The sequence below is a fragment of the Oncorhynchus nerka genome, linkage group LG8 (genome assembly GCF_034236695.1).
Source record: "Oncorhynchus nerka isolate Pitt River linkage group LG8, Oner_Uvic_2.0, whole genome shotgun sequence".
Taxonomy (NCBI): domain Eukaryota; kingdom Metazoa; phylum Chordata; class Actinopteri; order Salmoniformes; family Salmonidae; genus Oncorhynchus; species Oncorhynchus nerka.
Window position 1 is genome coordinate 38,690,509 of NC_088403.1, and position 13,841 is coordinate 38,704,349.

Genomic DNA, 13,841 nt, shown 5'->3' on the forward strand with positions numbered 1-13,841 from the left:
TCATTTATCTTATTTATTTATTTATTAATCATCTTTAATCATTTAAATAAATAAATTATCATTTATCGCCCTCCAGGTTCCCTCGGAGAGTTCATCAATGAGCTTGATGCCTTGATAAGCTCCTTTCCTGAGGATGGCTCACCTCTCACAGTTCTGGGCGACTTTAACCTCCCCACGTCTACCTTTGACTCATTCCTCTCTGCCTCCTTCTTTCCACTCCTCTCCTCTTTTGACCTCACCCTCTCACCTTCCCCCTCTACTCACAAGGCAGGCAATACGCTCGACCTCATCTTTACTAGATGCTGTTCTTCCACTAACCTCACTGCAACTCCCCTCCAAGTCTCCGACCACTACCTTGTATCCTTTTCCCTCTTGCTCTCATCCAACACTTCCCACACTGCCCCTACTCGGATGGTATCGCGCCGTCCCAATCTTCGCTCTCTCTCCCCCGCTACTCTCTCCTCTTCCATCCTATCATCTCTTCCCTCTGCTCAAACCTTCTCCAACCTATCTCCTGATTCTGCCTCCTCAACCCTCCTCTCCTCCCTTTCTGCATCCCTTGATTCTCTATGTCCCCTATCCTCCAGGCCGGCTCGGTCCTCCCCTCCTGCTCCGTGGCTCGACGACTCATTGCGAGCTCACAGAACAGGGCTCCGGGCAGCCGAGCGGAAATGGAGGAAAACTCGCCTCCCTGCGGACCTGGCATCCTTTCCACTCCCTCCTCTCTACATTTTCCTCTTCTGTCTCTGCTGCTAAAGCCACTTTCTACCACTCTAAAGTCCAAGCATCTGCCTCTAACCCTAGGAAGCTCTTTGCCACCTTCTCCTCCCTCCTGAATCCTCCTCCCCTCCCCCTCCTCCCTCTCTGCAGATGACTTCGTCAACCATTTTGAAAAGAAGGTCGACGACATCCGATCCTCGTTTGCTAAGTCAAACGACACCGCTGGTTCTGCTCACACTGCCCTACCCTGTGCTCTGACCTCTTTCTCCCCTCTCTCTCCAGATGAAATCTCGCGTCTTGTGACGGCCGGCCGCCCAACAACCTGCCCGCTTGACCCTATTCCCTCCTCTCTTCTCCAGACCATTTCCGGAGACCTTCTCCCTTACCTCACCTCGCTCATCAACTCATCCCTGACCGCTGGCTACGTCCCTTCTGTCTTCAAGAGAGCGAGAGTTGCACCCCTTCTGAAAAAACCTACACTCGATCCCTCCGATGTCAACAACTACAGACCAGTATCCCTTCTTTCTTTTCTCTCCAAAACTCTTGAACGTGCCGTCCTTGGCCAGCTCTCCCGCTATCTCTCTCAGAATGACCTTCTTGATCCAAATCAGTCAGGTTTCAAGACTAGTCATTCAACTGAGACTGCTCTTCTCTGTATCACGGAGGCCCTCCGCACTGCTAAAGCTAACTCTCTCTCCTCTGCTCTCATCCTTCTAGACCTATCGGCTGCCTTCGATACTGTGAACCATCAGATCCTCCTCTCCACCCTCTCCGAGTTGGGCATCTCCGGCGCGGCCCACGCTTGGATTGCGTCCTACCTGACAGGTCGCTCCTACCAGGTGGCGTGGCGAGAATCTGTCTCCTCACCACGCGCTCTCACCACTGGCGTCCCCAGGGCTCTGTTCTAGGCCCTCTCCTATTCTCGCTATACACCAAGTCACTTGGCTCTGTCATAACCTCACATGGTCTCTCCTATCATTGCTATGCAGACGACACACAATTAATCTTCTCCTTTCCCCCTTCTGATGACCAGGTGGCGAATCGCATCTCTGCATGTCTGGCAGACATATCAGTGTGGATGATGGATCACCACCTCAAGCTGAACCTCGGCAAGACGGAGCTGCTCTTCCTCCCGGGAAGGACTGCCCGTTCCATGATCTCGCCATCACGGTTGACAACTCCATTGTGTCCTCCTCCCAGAGCGCTAAGAACCTTGGCGTGATCCTGGACAACACCCTGTCGTTCTCAACTAACATCAAGGCGGTGGCCCGTTCTTGTAGGTTCATGCTCTACAACATCCGCAGAGTACGACCCTGCCTCACACAGGAAGCAGCGCAGGTCCTAATCCAGGCACTTGTCATCTCCCGTCTGGATTACTGCAACTCGCTGTTGGCTGGGCTCCCTGCCTGTGCCATTAAACCCTACAACTCATCCAGAACGCCGCAGCCCGTCTGGTGTTCAACCTTCCCAAGTTCTCTCACGTCACCCCGCTCCTCCGCTCTCTCCACTGGCTTCCATTTGAAGCTCGCATCCGCTACAAGACCATGGTGCTTGTCTACGGAGCTGTGAGGGGAACGGCACCTCAGTACCTCCAGGCTCTGATCAGGCCCTACACCCAAACAAGGGCACTGCGTTCATCCACCTCTGGCCTGCTCGCCTCCCTACCACTGAGGAAGTACAGTTCCCGCGCAGCCCAGTCAAAACTGTTCGCTGCTCTGGCCCCCCAATGGTGGAACAAACTCCCTCACGACGCCATGACAGCGGAGTCAATCACCACCTTCCGGAGACACCTGAAACCCCACCTCTTTCAGGAATACCTAGGATAGGATAAAGTAATCCTTCTCACCCCCCTTAAAAGATTTAGATGCACTATTGTAAAGTGGCTGTTCCACTGGATGTCTTAAGGTGAACGCACCAATTTGTAAGTCGCTCTGGATAAGAGCGTCTGCTAAATGACTTAAATGTAAATGTAAATGTAAAATGCTTTCATTTCTAAAATGGTAAAACAAATATTTATAACAATACCCTCAAATAAAAGATGACATTCTGTACTGTCGCCTCATGACATTTGTCAAATCCTAAATGTTGGAGGATAAAGACAAAATGTACACATTTTAGCATCACTGTGTGTCCAAATAAATACATAGTATACAGTAAAATATATATCTATCATCCACCAACATTGATTTATGACTATAAACATGGTAGATAAATGTACGTATCAGCAACAACAATACTTACAGGAAGACAAAGGATGATACATAAAAGTACAACGCTCATTAGGTTAACATCCATCCACAGTGGCTTTAACATGATAGTTACAACTAGTAAAATTTAAACACCACAGGGACATCAGATTCTAGACAAATCAAAAGGACACAGGGATTGTTGCTGTCAATAACGCAGTTGTCCATAATGAGAGGAAGACCATCCAGTTCCCTAACCTGGAAGAAGAATACAAAAATCGAATTAGGGATACACAATATATTGGTGAACATATCGGAATTGGCCGATATTAGCTAGAAATGCCAACATCGGTATCGGCCCGATGTCTAGTTTATCAACGATTTGCAAAACCGATGTCAAAGCTGACGCGCATGCCTAAACTCAGCAAAAAAAGAAACGTCCTCTCACTGTCAACTGTGTTAATTTTCAGCAAAATTAACATGTGTAAATATTTGTATGAACATAAGATTCAACAACTGAGACAAACTGAACAGGTTCCACAGACATGCGACTAACAGAAGTGGAATAATCCAGGTCAAAATCAAAAGCAACAGTCAGTATCTGATGTGGCCACAAGCTGCATTAAGTACTGCAGTGCATTTCCTCCTCATGGACTGCACCAGATTTGCCAGTTCTTGCTGTGAGATGTTACCACACTCTTCCACCAAGGCACCTGCAAGTTCCCGGACATTTCTAGCCCTCACCCTCCGACCCAACAGGTCAGAGACGTGCTCAATGGGATTGAGATCCGGGCTCGTCGCTGACCATTGCAGAACACTGACATTCCTGTCTTGCAGGAAATCACGCACAGAACGAGCAGTATGGCTGGTGATATTGTCATGCTGGAGGGTCATGTCAGGATGAGCCTGCAGGAAGTGTACCAGATGAGGGAGGAGGATGTCTTCCCTGTAACACACAGCGTTGATATAGCCTGCAATGACAACAAGCGCAGTCTGAAGATGCTGTGACACCGCCCCAGACCATGACGGACCCTCCACCTCCAAATCGATCATGCTCCAGAGTACAGGCCTCGGTGTAACGCCCATTCCTTCGAAGATAAACTCAAAACCGACCACCCCTGGTGAGACAAAACCGTGACTAGTCAGTGAAGAGCACTTTTTGCCAGTCCTGTCTAATCCAGCGATGGTGGATTTGTGCCCATAGGCGACGTCGTTGCCTGTGATGTCTGGTGAGGACCTGCCTTTACAACAGGCCTACAAGCCCTCAGTCCAACCTCTCTCAGCTTTTTGTGGACAGTCTGAGCACTGATGGAGGGATTGTGCGTTCCTGGTGTAACTCGGGCTGTTGTTGCCATCCTGTGCCTGTCCCGCAGGTGAGATGTTCAGATGTACCGATTCTGTGCAGGTGTTGTTACACGTGGTCTGCCACTGCGAGGACGATCAGCTGTCCGTCCTGTCTCACCGGTAGTGCTGTCTTAGGCATCTCACAGTACGGATATTGCAATTTATTGCCCTAGCCACAGCTGCAGTCCTCATGCCTCCTTGCAGCAAGTTTACGCAGATGAGCAGGGATCCTGGGCATCTTTCTTTTGTTGTTTTTCCAGAGTTAGTAGAAAGGCCTCTTTAGTGTCCTAAGTTTTCATAACTACGATCTTTTAATTGCCTGTAAGCTGTTAATTTCTTAACGACCGTTCCACAGGTGCATGTTCATTAATTGTTTATGGTTCATTGAACAAACATAGGAAACGGTGTATAAACCTTTTACAGTGGAAGATCTGTGAAGTTAATTGGAGTTTTTAAATTATCTTTGAAAGACAAGGTCCTGAAAAAGAGATGTTCCTTTTATTTGCTGAGTGTATATAACACAAATAGATGAGAACATCTTTGTATAACGTAGGTAGGTAAGTGATGACTTGATAGAGGTATTCTAAATTCCTTTATGCTTTAATTGCCAAAACCAATTCGCACTCATTTCTAATTCATTAATGAATTGTAAGTTCATTAATTATGCATGAAGTAGAATGAGACCAGTCTTAAAAGCCAAAAGTAACAGCGTTTATTACAAGAGAGTACTGAAGCATACACATTTTTCCACAGGTTATAAACATGACATCATCAGTTTATCCCCCCTCTCTCCTCTCTCCATTGTTCATTAGGCCTGGAACGTCTCCCAGACATTTCTTATCTGTCTGACAAGCAATAGCCTCGCGTCTCAGTTAACCTCCCAAGAGGCCCAGACAATTAATTCGTTCTGCTTACATTTTCAGTAACAGCTTAACCAATAACTTTTACTTTTCATACCATAACATAATGGTATTAGAATAAATGGTTCTAATCAATAATGTATACATAATTAATCATCTAAACTATAATTTCCTCTAACAATCCTCCCTTTGATCAAATATTATACATTCAATTCTACATCTAGTTTTATTTAATCATAAAAAATGAAAGTATAAACGAACTTAACTAACCTTTTTTAGAGGTTTATCAGATTATCATATGAATAGATACATAATCAACAAATCAATTATAAATGTTTATCCAACTCTTCACATTTCATTAATCAAATCTAACCTTAACTCCAACTGTTTTTAAACCTACATCAGAATCATAACTCTTCCTTCCGGATTTTCGTCACGACCTTCATTAAAAAACAGTTTAATCATGGAAACCAATTACAATCTAATTCCCCTTCATCTCAACACTAGCCTCATCAAACATAAATTCCCCACAAATGACAGATCCAGATTCGTCCACTTCCTCTGTAGACATGCCTTCAGTCCTCCACAGGTCAGAACCTGGAATCGGCCCATAACGCACCATCTGTAGTGTCATTGATCTCTCCAGAGTCCTGGAAACAAGGCCTCGCACACAGGGAATTAGACAACAGCCGCATAAAATTAAAACAGTCATGCAGGTGGATACAGCCCAAAACACCGTGATTATAACACTTTTCCATTTTCCAAATGTACTATCAAACCAATAGTCAGGGAAGTATCCACCCCAGAGTTTTCTGCCAACCCGTGAGCCAGGGTGGTCAAAACGGCTGAGGCTTCGGGCACTGATTCGTCCGGAGCTGTGCTACCTGGGATGTAAGACATGGTCCTGATTACCTACCACGCCCACTTCCTCCTTTTATCTAATGCAATTCTATTCTGTCAGGTCTTCCAGCTGGTTGCTTCAGTCTGTTCTACAAAACCTTTAATAACACTTCTGGTAACTATAATTAATCCAGTCTACATTCTTATTGAGAGTAGATCACCAGAAAATGCTTGACTCTAATCCTGTTAGTACCTGATTTCTTGCCTTGAACTCATCCGGCACACCTCGTGGAACCCCAATGTTATCAATATATACTCTGTCGTCAAAAGACCCAGATGGAGCATCTCTTCTCTCTCGTTTGGCTAACTTCATGTCTTGGTGTTGTATGAGTGTAAAAGGCATTCCTAACCAGTCCAATCAGTCGGCAATACTGGCCACAAACTCATTCCCCCGCACAACCACCAGATGGCGACACTGGCCCATTTTATTTTATTGAAATCCCCAGAGTTCAACCAGCCTGTCAATTCAGACATGGTCTCGTCAGTGGTCATATTCTCTGTACTAACTTGGTTCCTGGGGATATAAATAGTGCAAATCAATACAACTGTCATTATCTGGCATTCCTGCTTTCATGAACAGCTTTACCATACATGCCATTCCCTTAGGGGAATTAATTCCGTTCAGTGGGAAAGGGATAGTTGTTAACTGGGGTTTAGCGTTCGCACAGGCATAACATTCTTCTTTAGCCACTGATCTGGCCATATATTGAATCCATTCCAACCATAAGTTGGACTCCCCAAACCCAGTCTCCACCTCTATAACTTCTTTAAGGTCTTTGGTCTGAACTATTCGTACTGGTCCTTTACCCTGGATGATTACACTAGGAATAGCCGTTGTTAGAGGGGTTGGTTGAACTTCGGCCAATCATATTCTCCTTATCGACTCTAACTTCTGCCACCTGGAACGGTACCATAGTATCAGTTGAAAACTGGTCGAAGCCCACATACCATAACCCGAGGTCCTGAGTATTGACCGCCTTAATGTAAATTCGCACCTTTATACAATACTTCCTCTGCTCGGGAACACAGTCCAAAACGCCAACCCTTACTATACTCCACCTGGTCCCAAATTGAGTGTATGGGTTTACGTAGCCATCCCTTTCAGTGTGAGCTATGACCTGTGTCCACGATCAATATGGGAACCTGCACTGATATCTCTTCTATTTTGGAACAAAATCCTCACCGTCTAAACCATGGGTCAAATTACCACTCTCCGCATATCTAGTAGGACGTGCTGTATCAGGAATATGTCACCCACGATAAGACAGCTCAGACGAACAGCTTCCATGTGAAACCCCACCCTTTCCCCGAGAACACATCACTTAGCAAGAGCCAGACACATCTTCACTTCTATGAACAAAAACAGGGGTGACAGGACAGGGAGGGTTACTTCATTCGAGAGATGGCCCCCGGAATTCTGTTAACTCCAGTTCTCCTCTCGAACACTGTTTATTTGTTCGATAGTGAAATGTATCTTACCCTCCCGCAGTGCGATATGAATCCCGGTGGCCCACGGGACTGGATTGAGTGTCTTCACCTGTAGTTCACCTGTAGTGCATAAACTCTTGGCCATACAGGTTTGGTTAATAAAACAGTTTCTTATTCGTCAAACCAATTAGCTAAAAAAAAAAAATGTATTAGTTAATTATCCTGTTGGTCACATCCTATTCTAGAACACTATTTACCCATCCCCCTTTTGTTACCTGGCTCTGCCCAGGTAACAACCTTGCCTTATTCTTATACAATGACTTAGTGAATTATCCTTATGTCTGAAATCAATTTAGGAGTGTCCCTTTCATTTTCCACATGTCCAATTCTCACTTTTGTCTCCACTCAGTAACTTATCTACACACTATGTTATCTTTGCTCGTCCTGGCCCCCCTTCTAAAACTTCTCTGCTCTCCAACCTTCAAGGTCTCTGCAGTGCGGGGGAGGGCTCTTCTGCCTGCCCGTGGCTGTTTTTCACATTCCCAAATTTGAACTACATGCCTCACTGTTTGTCTTTCTAAACTCATGGATTTTCTTTTAGAAAGAACATGTCTATGAGCGGCTTTTCTCTAAAGTCCTTAATCAATCTATCTTAATCCTAACAATAATCCTAAATCATCATAGATGTCCTATATTCCTGTTAAATATAATACTATTTAAAAACTTATAATCTAATAAATGCTAACCATATTAAAAATCCTTCCTACACTAACAAGCCCTCTCCTTGGGGACCCTCAGTATTCTATCTGACAATAACATGGATTTAATGTGTTGCAAAGTGTGGAATAAAACTTTGGTCCTGGAAAACAGAGTAAAGCAGAACAAAGCATTCTTATAACCCATCTGGTCCTCTAAGCTATTCTTATCCAGCACCAGGTGGGCACCATGCCACCCTTCACGACAGGGAGAACAAACATACATGGGTCATCCTCAGTCAGTCTTATCCTCCCCTGAAAGCATGCTTCACCTCAGCCTCTCCAACTGGAGCATCAAGCAAAGGCATCATGCCTGAAGCCTTCACCACATCTGTAACAGACTTCTTAAAACACGGTATGATTCAAGCAGCACATCACATCAATAACAAATAATACAAGAATTAGGGTCAGAAATCCAGTAACCACCATACCAGTGTACTTACCTAACCAGGCTCCCAACTCATTTGAACAGCCAGACTCCTCCACCCCCGCCATGGTCCTCATCTTAGCAGATAGTGCATCAAGCCCATTAAGGGCCTTAGATATACTACCATCTGGACTGGTATTATTAGGAATATACGTACAACATTGTTCACCGAACATCTTGCAGGCGCCCCCCTGACTAGCAAGAAGCATATCCTAAGCAAGTCTATTCTGTATAAGACAGCCACAAATTGTCCCTACCATCAAAACCAGTCTCCGTGCCTAATTGATCAATAGCTGAATAGTCTAACATTAATTACCTGAATGAGATTTTTAACACAGTGGTGGCAGGTTCGGTCCAGGGGTGGTAGAGGAGTGTGTCTGGCCCTGGTTCGTCTGGGACCTCTGGTTTTGGCAGTACCTTAATAGAAAACACACCCACCGTGTCTGTCCCGGTCCTTTGTAGTCCGGGGGTGTAAGTGCCTGCATCAGAGAGCTTAATAGTTTTGATGGTTAGTAGGATTTCATCACCTTTACAAAGTTCAACAGTGCTCCCAGGTTTCCCCCATATCATGGAAACCCTATCCACCTTTGTGGGATTCCCTATGCTATAAGGATATCCTCTTCTCCAATCCCAGTACTGTCCCAAGTTGGTTATCATGTAATCCCCATACGGACACCCTCCCCCATTACACAGGTAATGTCCCCCGTCTTTTGACACTCCTGTACACGGGTGTTAAAACCAAACAAAAATACCTCAATTTCTTCCCTGCCCTGTTGGCTCAAAATATGTTATCTTCCCCAAATTATTCTCAATGATGAATATGACTTTCTCTCTGTTACAATACCAACTCCCTAATAGCCCATTCAAAAAACTTCACAGCTAATGTTATAAGACGGAATCCTGAACCCCTTTCTCATTTGTGGCTCAAATAGTAATTCTAAGCCCTCAACCAAAACTGCTTCATTTCTAATGAATTTACCTTAAAACTAGTAACTCAATATGACTCCATTCATTATACAAATGACTCTCCCCCGAGGCTGATCAGACCTCAGAAGCCAGTCATGATAAGGTCAAAAGGCCATACCATATTAGACATAAAGATCCCTTTATCCTTAAAATAAAAATAGTCACCTGTCTGAGCGTGCCTCTAAAACCTAACGATAATTCCCCTTTGACTCAAATCAATAATCATAAGTTTTAAACATCGTCTACGGATATGTTTACTTAAATGACCATGCTACCTTTAGATACAATTAACCCGATAACATTATTATCCAATGCATTACTTTTTCTCTCTGCCGCAAATGTCGTACATTTCACAGTGTAAGGAATCCGTAATTTAATCCCCGATATTTAATAAATATGCATTCGCATTCTCTCATGGCTCCTTTAACCTCTTGCTTCTACTCGGGACGCTTGCGTCCCAACTAGAGCTCTGGAAATGCAAATGCGCTACGCTAAATGCTAATAGTATTAGTTAAAACTCAAAAGTTCATTAAAATACACATGCAGGGTATCGAATTAAAGCTACACTCGTTGTGAATCCAGGCAACAAGTCAGATTTTTAAAATGCTTTTCGGCGAAAGCATGAGAAGCTATTATCTGATAGCATGTAACACCCCAAAAGACCCACAGGGGACGTAAACAAAATAATTAGCATTTCGGCGTTACACAAACCGCACAATAAAATAGAAAACATTCATTACCTTTCACCATCTTCTTTGTTGGCACTCCTAGATGTCCCATAAACACTATTTGGGTCTTTATTTCGATTAAATCGGTCCATATAAAGCCTAGATATCGTTATATGTAGACTGTGTGATAAACGAAAAAAACATTGTTTCAAAACGTAACGTCATTTTTTAAAATTCAAAAAGTCGACGATAAACACAAAACACTTCGAAATACGTTTGTAATGCAACTTTAGGTATTAGTAAACGTTAATAAGCGATAAAATTCATCAGGAGGCGATGTAAAGATCATTAGCTGTCCGTCTGGAAAAATGTCCGGCTAGAAACTCAACGAAAATATCCGGTCCTAGACCTAAGGAGATACGGTGCCCTGCATGTGTTTGACCAAGAAAAAACTCGAAGGGAAATGACAAGACTCTAGACACCGTGTGGAAGCTGTAGGTACTGCAACCTCAGTCAATGAATTGTGGTTCACCTTTATCAATGGGTTCAAGTAGCGCATGGATATATTTTCCCATTTTCAGTGATCAGTTTTTCCTGTGCTTTTCGATGTAAATGCCGTTCTGGTAAAGCCACAGCAGTGATTTAACCAGTTTTATAAACGTCTGAGTGTTTTCTATCCACACAGACTAAGCAAATGCATATACTATATTCCTGGCATGAGTAGCAGGGCGCTGAAATGTTGCGCGATTTTTAACAGAATGTTCAAAAAAGTAGAGGGTCGACATAAGAGGTTAATTTACTTATTTACTCATCCGTTCTGGAACAATGAGTTCTACCTAAACCCGCCAGAACACACTGTTCAACTAAGTTAAATCAAACCCTAAAATTGACCATAACCAATAAACAAAAAACTTTTATCTCAACTTCTGAAAGGTTACTCGAAGCCTCGATACACACACTAACAGCCATACAGTTTGCTCCGTTATCCCCAGTCCCTGGTGACAAAAGTGTCTCGCTAGTGACGTCATCATCAAGCGCTCAACCTGCCAATTCGTAGCGACTTCAAATGGATTGTAAATAATTCTTGTTCGATTAACCAAACCTAATTTATCACATCTGTTCAAATCCTGAATTATAATTTACCACCCCAACCAACATCTCTAAATTCGCCAATTTTATAAAAGCTTTTCGATGGGCATAAATCATAATTGTCTCTTTGTTATCATTTAGAATCTATTTTGCTCTAAATACCTGTCTCGTCTTTGACTTAGTATTTTAATTACAACTCTATTCCCATTACGTAATTCACTTGTCTAATTACAAACTCAGACCAGCCTTAGTGAGTGCATGCCTCAAAAATGCCTTGTCTCTGGGAACAGGGAAATCCCCTTAACCCAAAATTTCACTCCTACAACGACACCCAATAATTCTGATGATCCCTTCACATCGTTCGTTTTAAATCTTTTGATGTATCATGTAACTTATTTTTCTATCTTCGAATTGTCGTCCCACAATATTTTTTCCACTGTCATGCACTCAAACCACTGTGATTACCGTGCACTGTCCCTTTAAGATAAGACATTTTATTTGTTCCCCGCAATGAGGACGGAATTCAGATCATTTTTAGAATACGTTACTTTTTGTTCAAATTCACTGGCGTTACCTTAACCAAAAATCAATACTCGGAAAAACAATCACAACTTTTTACGATTAAACTATTCTTACCTATTTTATAGTCCAAAGCGTTACACTATATAGCCCCATTTGAGTGTCTAGCAATTCCGTTGCTTGGCTATAGACACAAATCTGCCCGCCTTTGTAAAATATATATTCCCTATTCAGATTGAGTTCAGTTTTAAATTCTAATCATCAGAGTAAACCCAACCGAACTTCTCAATTTACTATACCCTAACATTAAAAGTACCATGTTTTTGTGTTAAACTCCTCATGTCAATTGATTCATAAATAGCCATAACGTCCAGGCAGGCTGGAATTGTATTGTATCTCTCCGTTATCCCCTCCATTTAACTTTAGGTAACTCTCTCTCTTCTATGATACATCTATTTAACTACGACTCCCATCTCAATACATTATTCCACCAGATCATTTTGGGCGAAATAGCGTTTTACATCGAAATTGTCTCGCCATTATTTTTAATGACTTCTTTTATCAATTCTTATCTAGAACACATAATATCCGTTCAGTTATATCTTTTGCAAACACTGGCGACCGTATTTTTCAGGCAAAACATGCAAATAGGTCAATTACGATCTAAAATCAATTTTAGTTAAACGCATCGGCCGGGAACCGAATCGTGGATTACCGTTGGTGAGACTGTTGCGCTCACCACTTCCCTACTAGCACAATGGAATTTGACTGAGACTCTCCGCAAATATACCCATTTTCACAGTTATCTGTATTTGTTACTCCGACATCTAGACAACAGAAAATAGCCCAAATTTAAACGCCCAAAGTTTTCCCTCAGTTCCCTTTCTTTACTCGATTGTCGCCTCTGACTTCCCCACAGTTAAATTACAACCTGTTGACGATTTTTTCGTGGAGTGTTACACTCCCGGGCGAAATGTCCAATTTTGTTACAATTATAATTTTTAAATTCTATATGTGTGGCTTTCTACGAATTAACAATTTACCGTTACTCAATTGCTTAGTTTTTCTGTCTGGCTATGTGTATTTTTATTTGGATATTTCAGTAGTATTAGTTCAATAGGAACGATGATCATTTTTTTTACAAGATTACCGTCCTATTTCCCAGTACCTTATTTAATATCCCGTCTTAATCTCGGGCGGGTGCGTTTCTCACGATTAAGTTTAGCTCTTTTATGGAAATCTTACCAATAGTTTTGACTTTTGAATCAGATTTGTAGGTCTAACCTAACAACTATAAGCCCAGGGTTTGTAAGGCCCTAGTTAAAATCTTATTTTCCGGTTGTGTCAGTAAAGAACTCTAATAATCGTTATCTCACGCCACTAATTGTTATATTTCCCTCTCGCATTAGATTTAAGTTACCCTCTCCTCCTTATTCGGCTAAACAATCCTTCCTTTTTTGTCTTAATCTCTCATGATTAAGTTTAGCTCTTTTATGGAAATCTTACCAATAGCTTTGACTTTTGAAAACAAACATTAGGTCTAACCTTACAACCATAAGCCCAGGGTTTGTAAAGCCCTAGTATTTTCCGGTTGTGTCAGAGGGCTTTTAAAGAACGCTAATAATCGTTATCTCACGCCACTAATTGTTAAACTTCCCTCTCGCATGGAACTGTCATGTCTAAACTATATGGCTTTTATCTAATTTCTTTAGATTTAAGTTTCCCTCTCCTCCTTATTTGGATATTTCCGTAGTATTAGTTGAATCGGAACGGTGATCAATACTGCCACTATTCAAATGACCAATCCAGTTATCTTGCGCATTCTTGCCGTCTCCCCGCCTAGTATTTTTACAAGATCACCGTCCTATCCCCCAGTACCTATTTAATATCCCGTCTTAATCTCGGGCGTTTTTACCCCTCATGATTAAGTTTAGTTTATTTACGGTAGTGCACATTACCACAGGTTATTTTCGAACCTG

At 42.7% G+C, this 13,841-nt stretch overlaps 1 pseudogene; it reads right to left on the reverse strand.

Moving 5' to 3' along the window:
- Nucleotides 1–13,841, reverse strand: part of LOC115133830 (ataxin-10-like) — a 34,408-nt pseudogene that overhangs the window by 4,253 nt on the left and 16,314 nt on the right.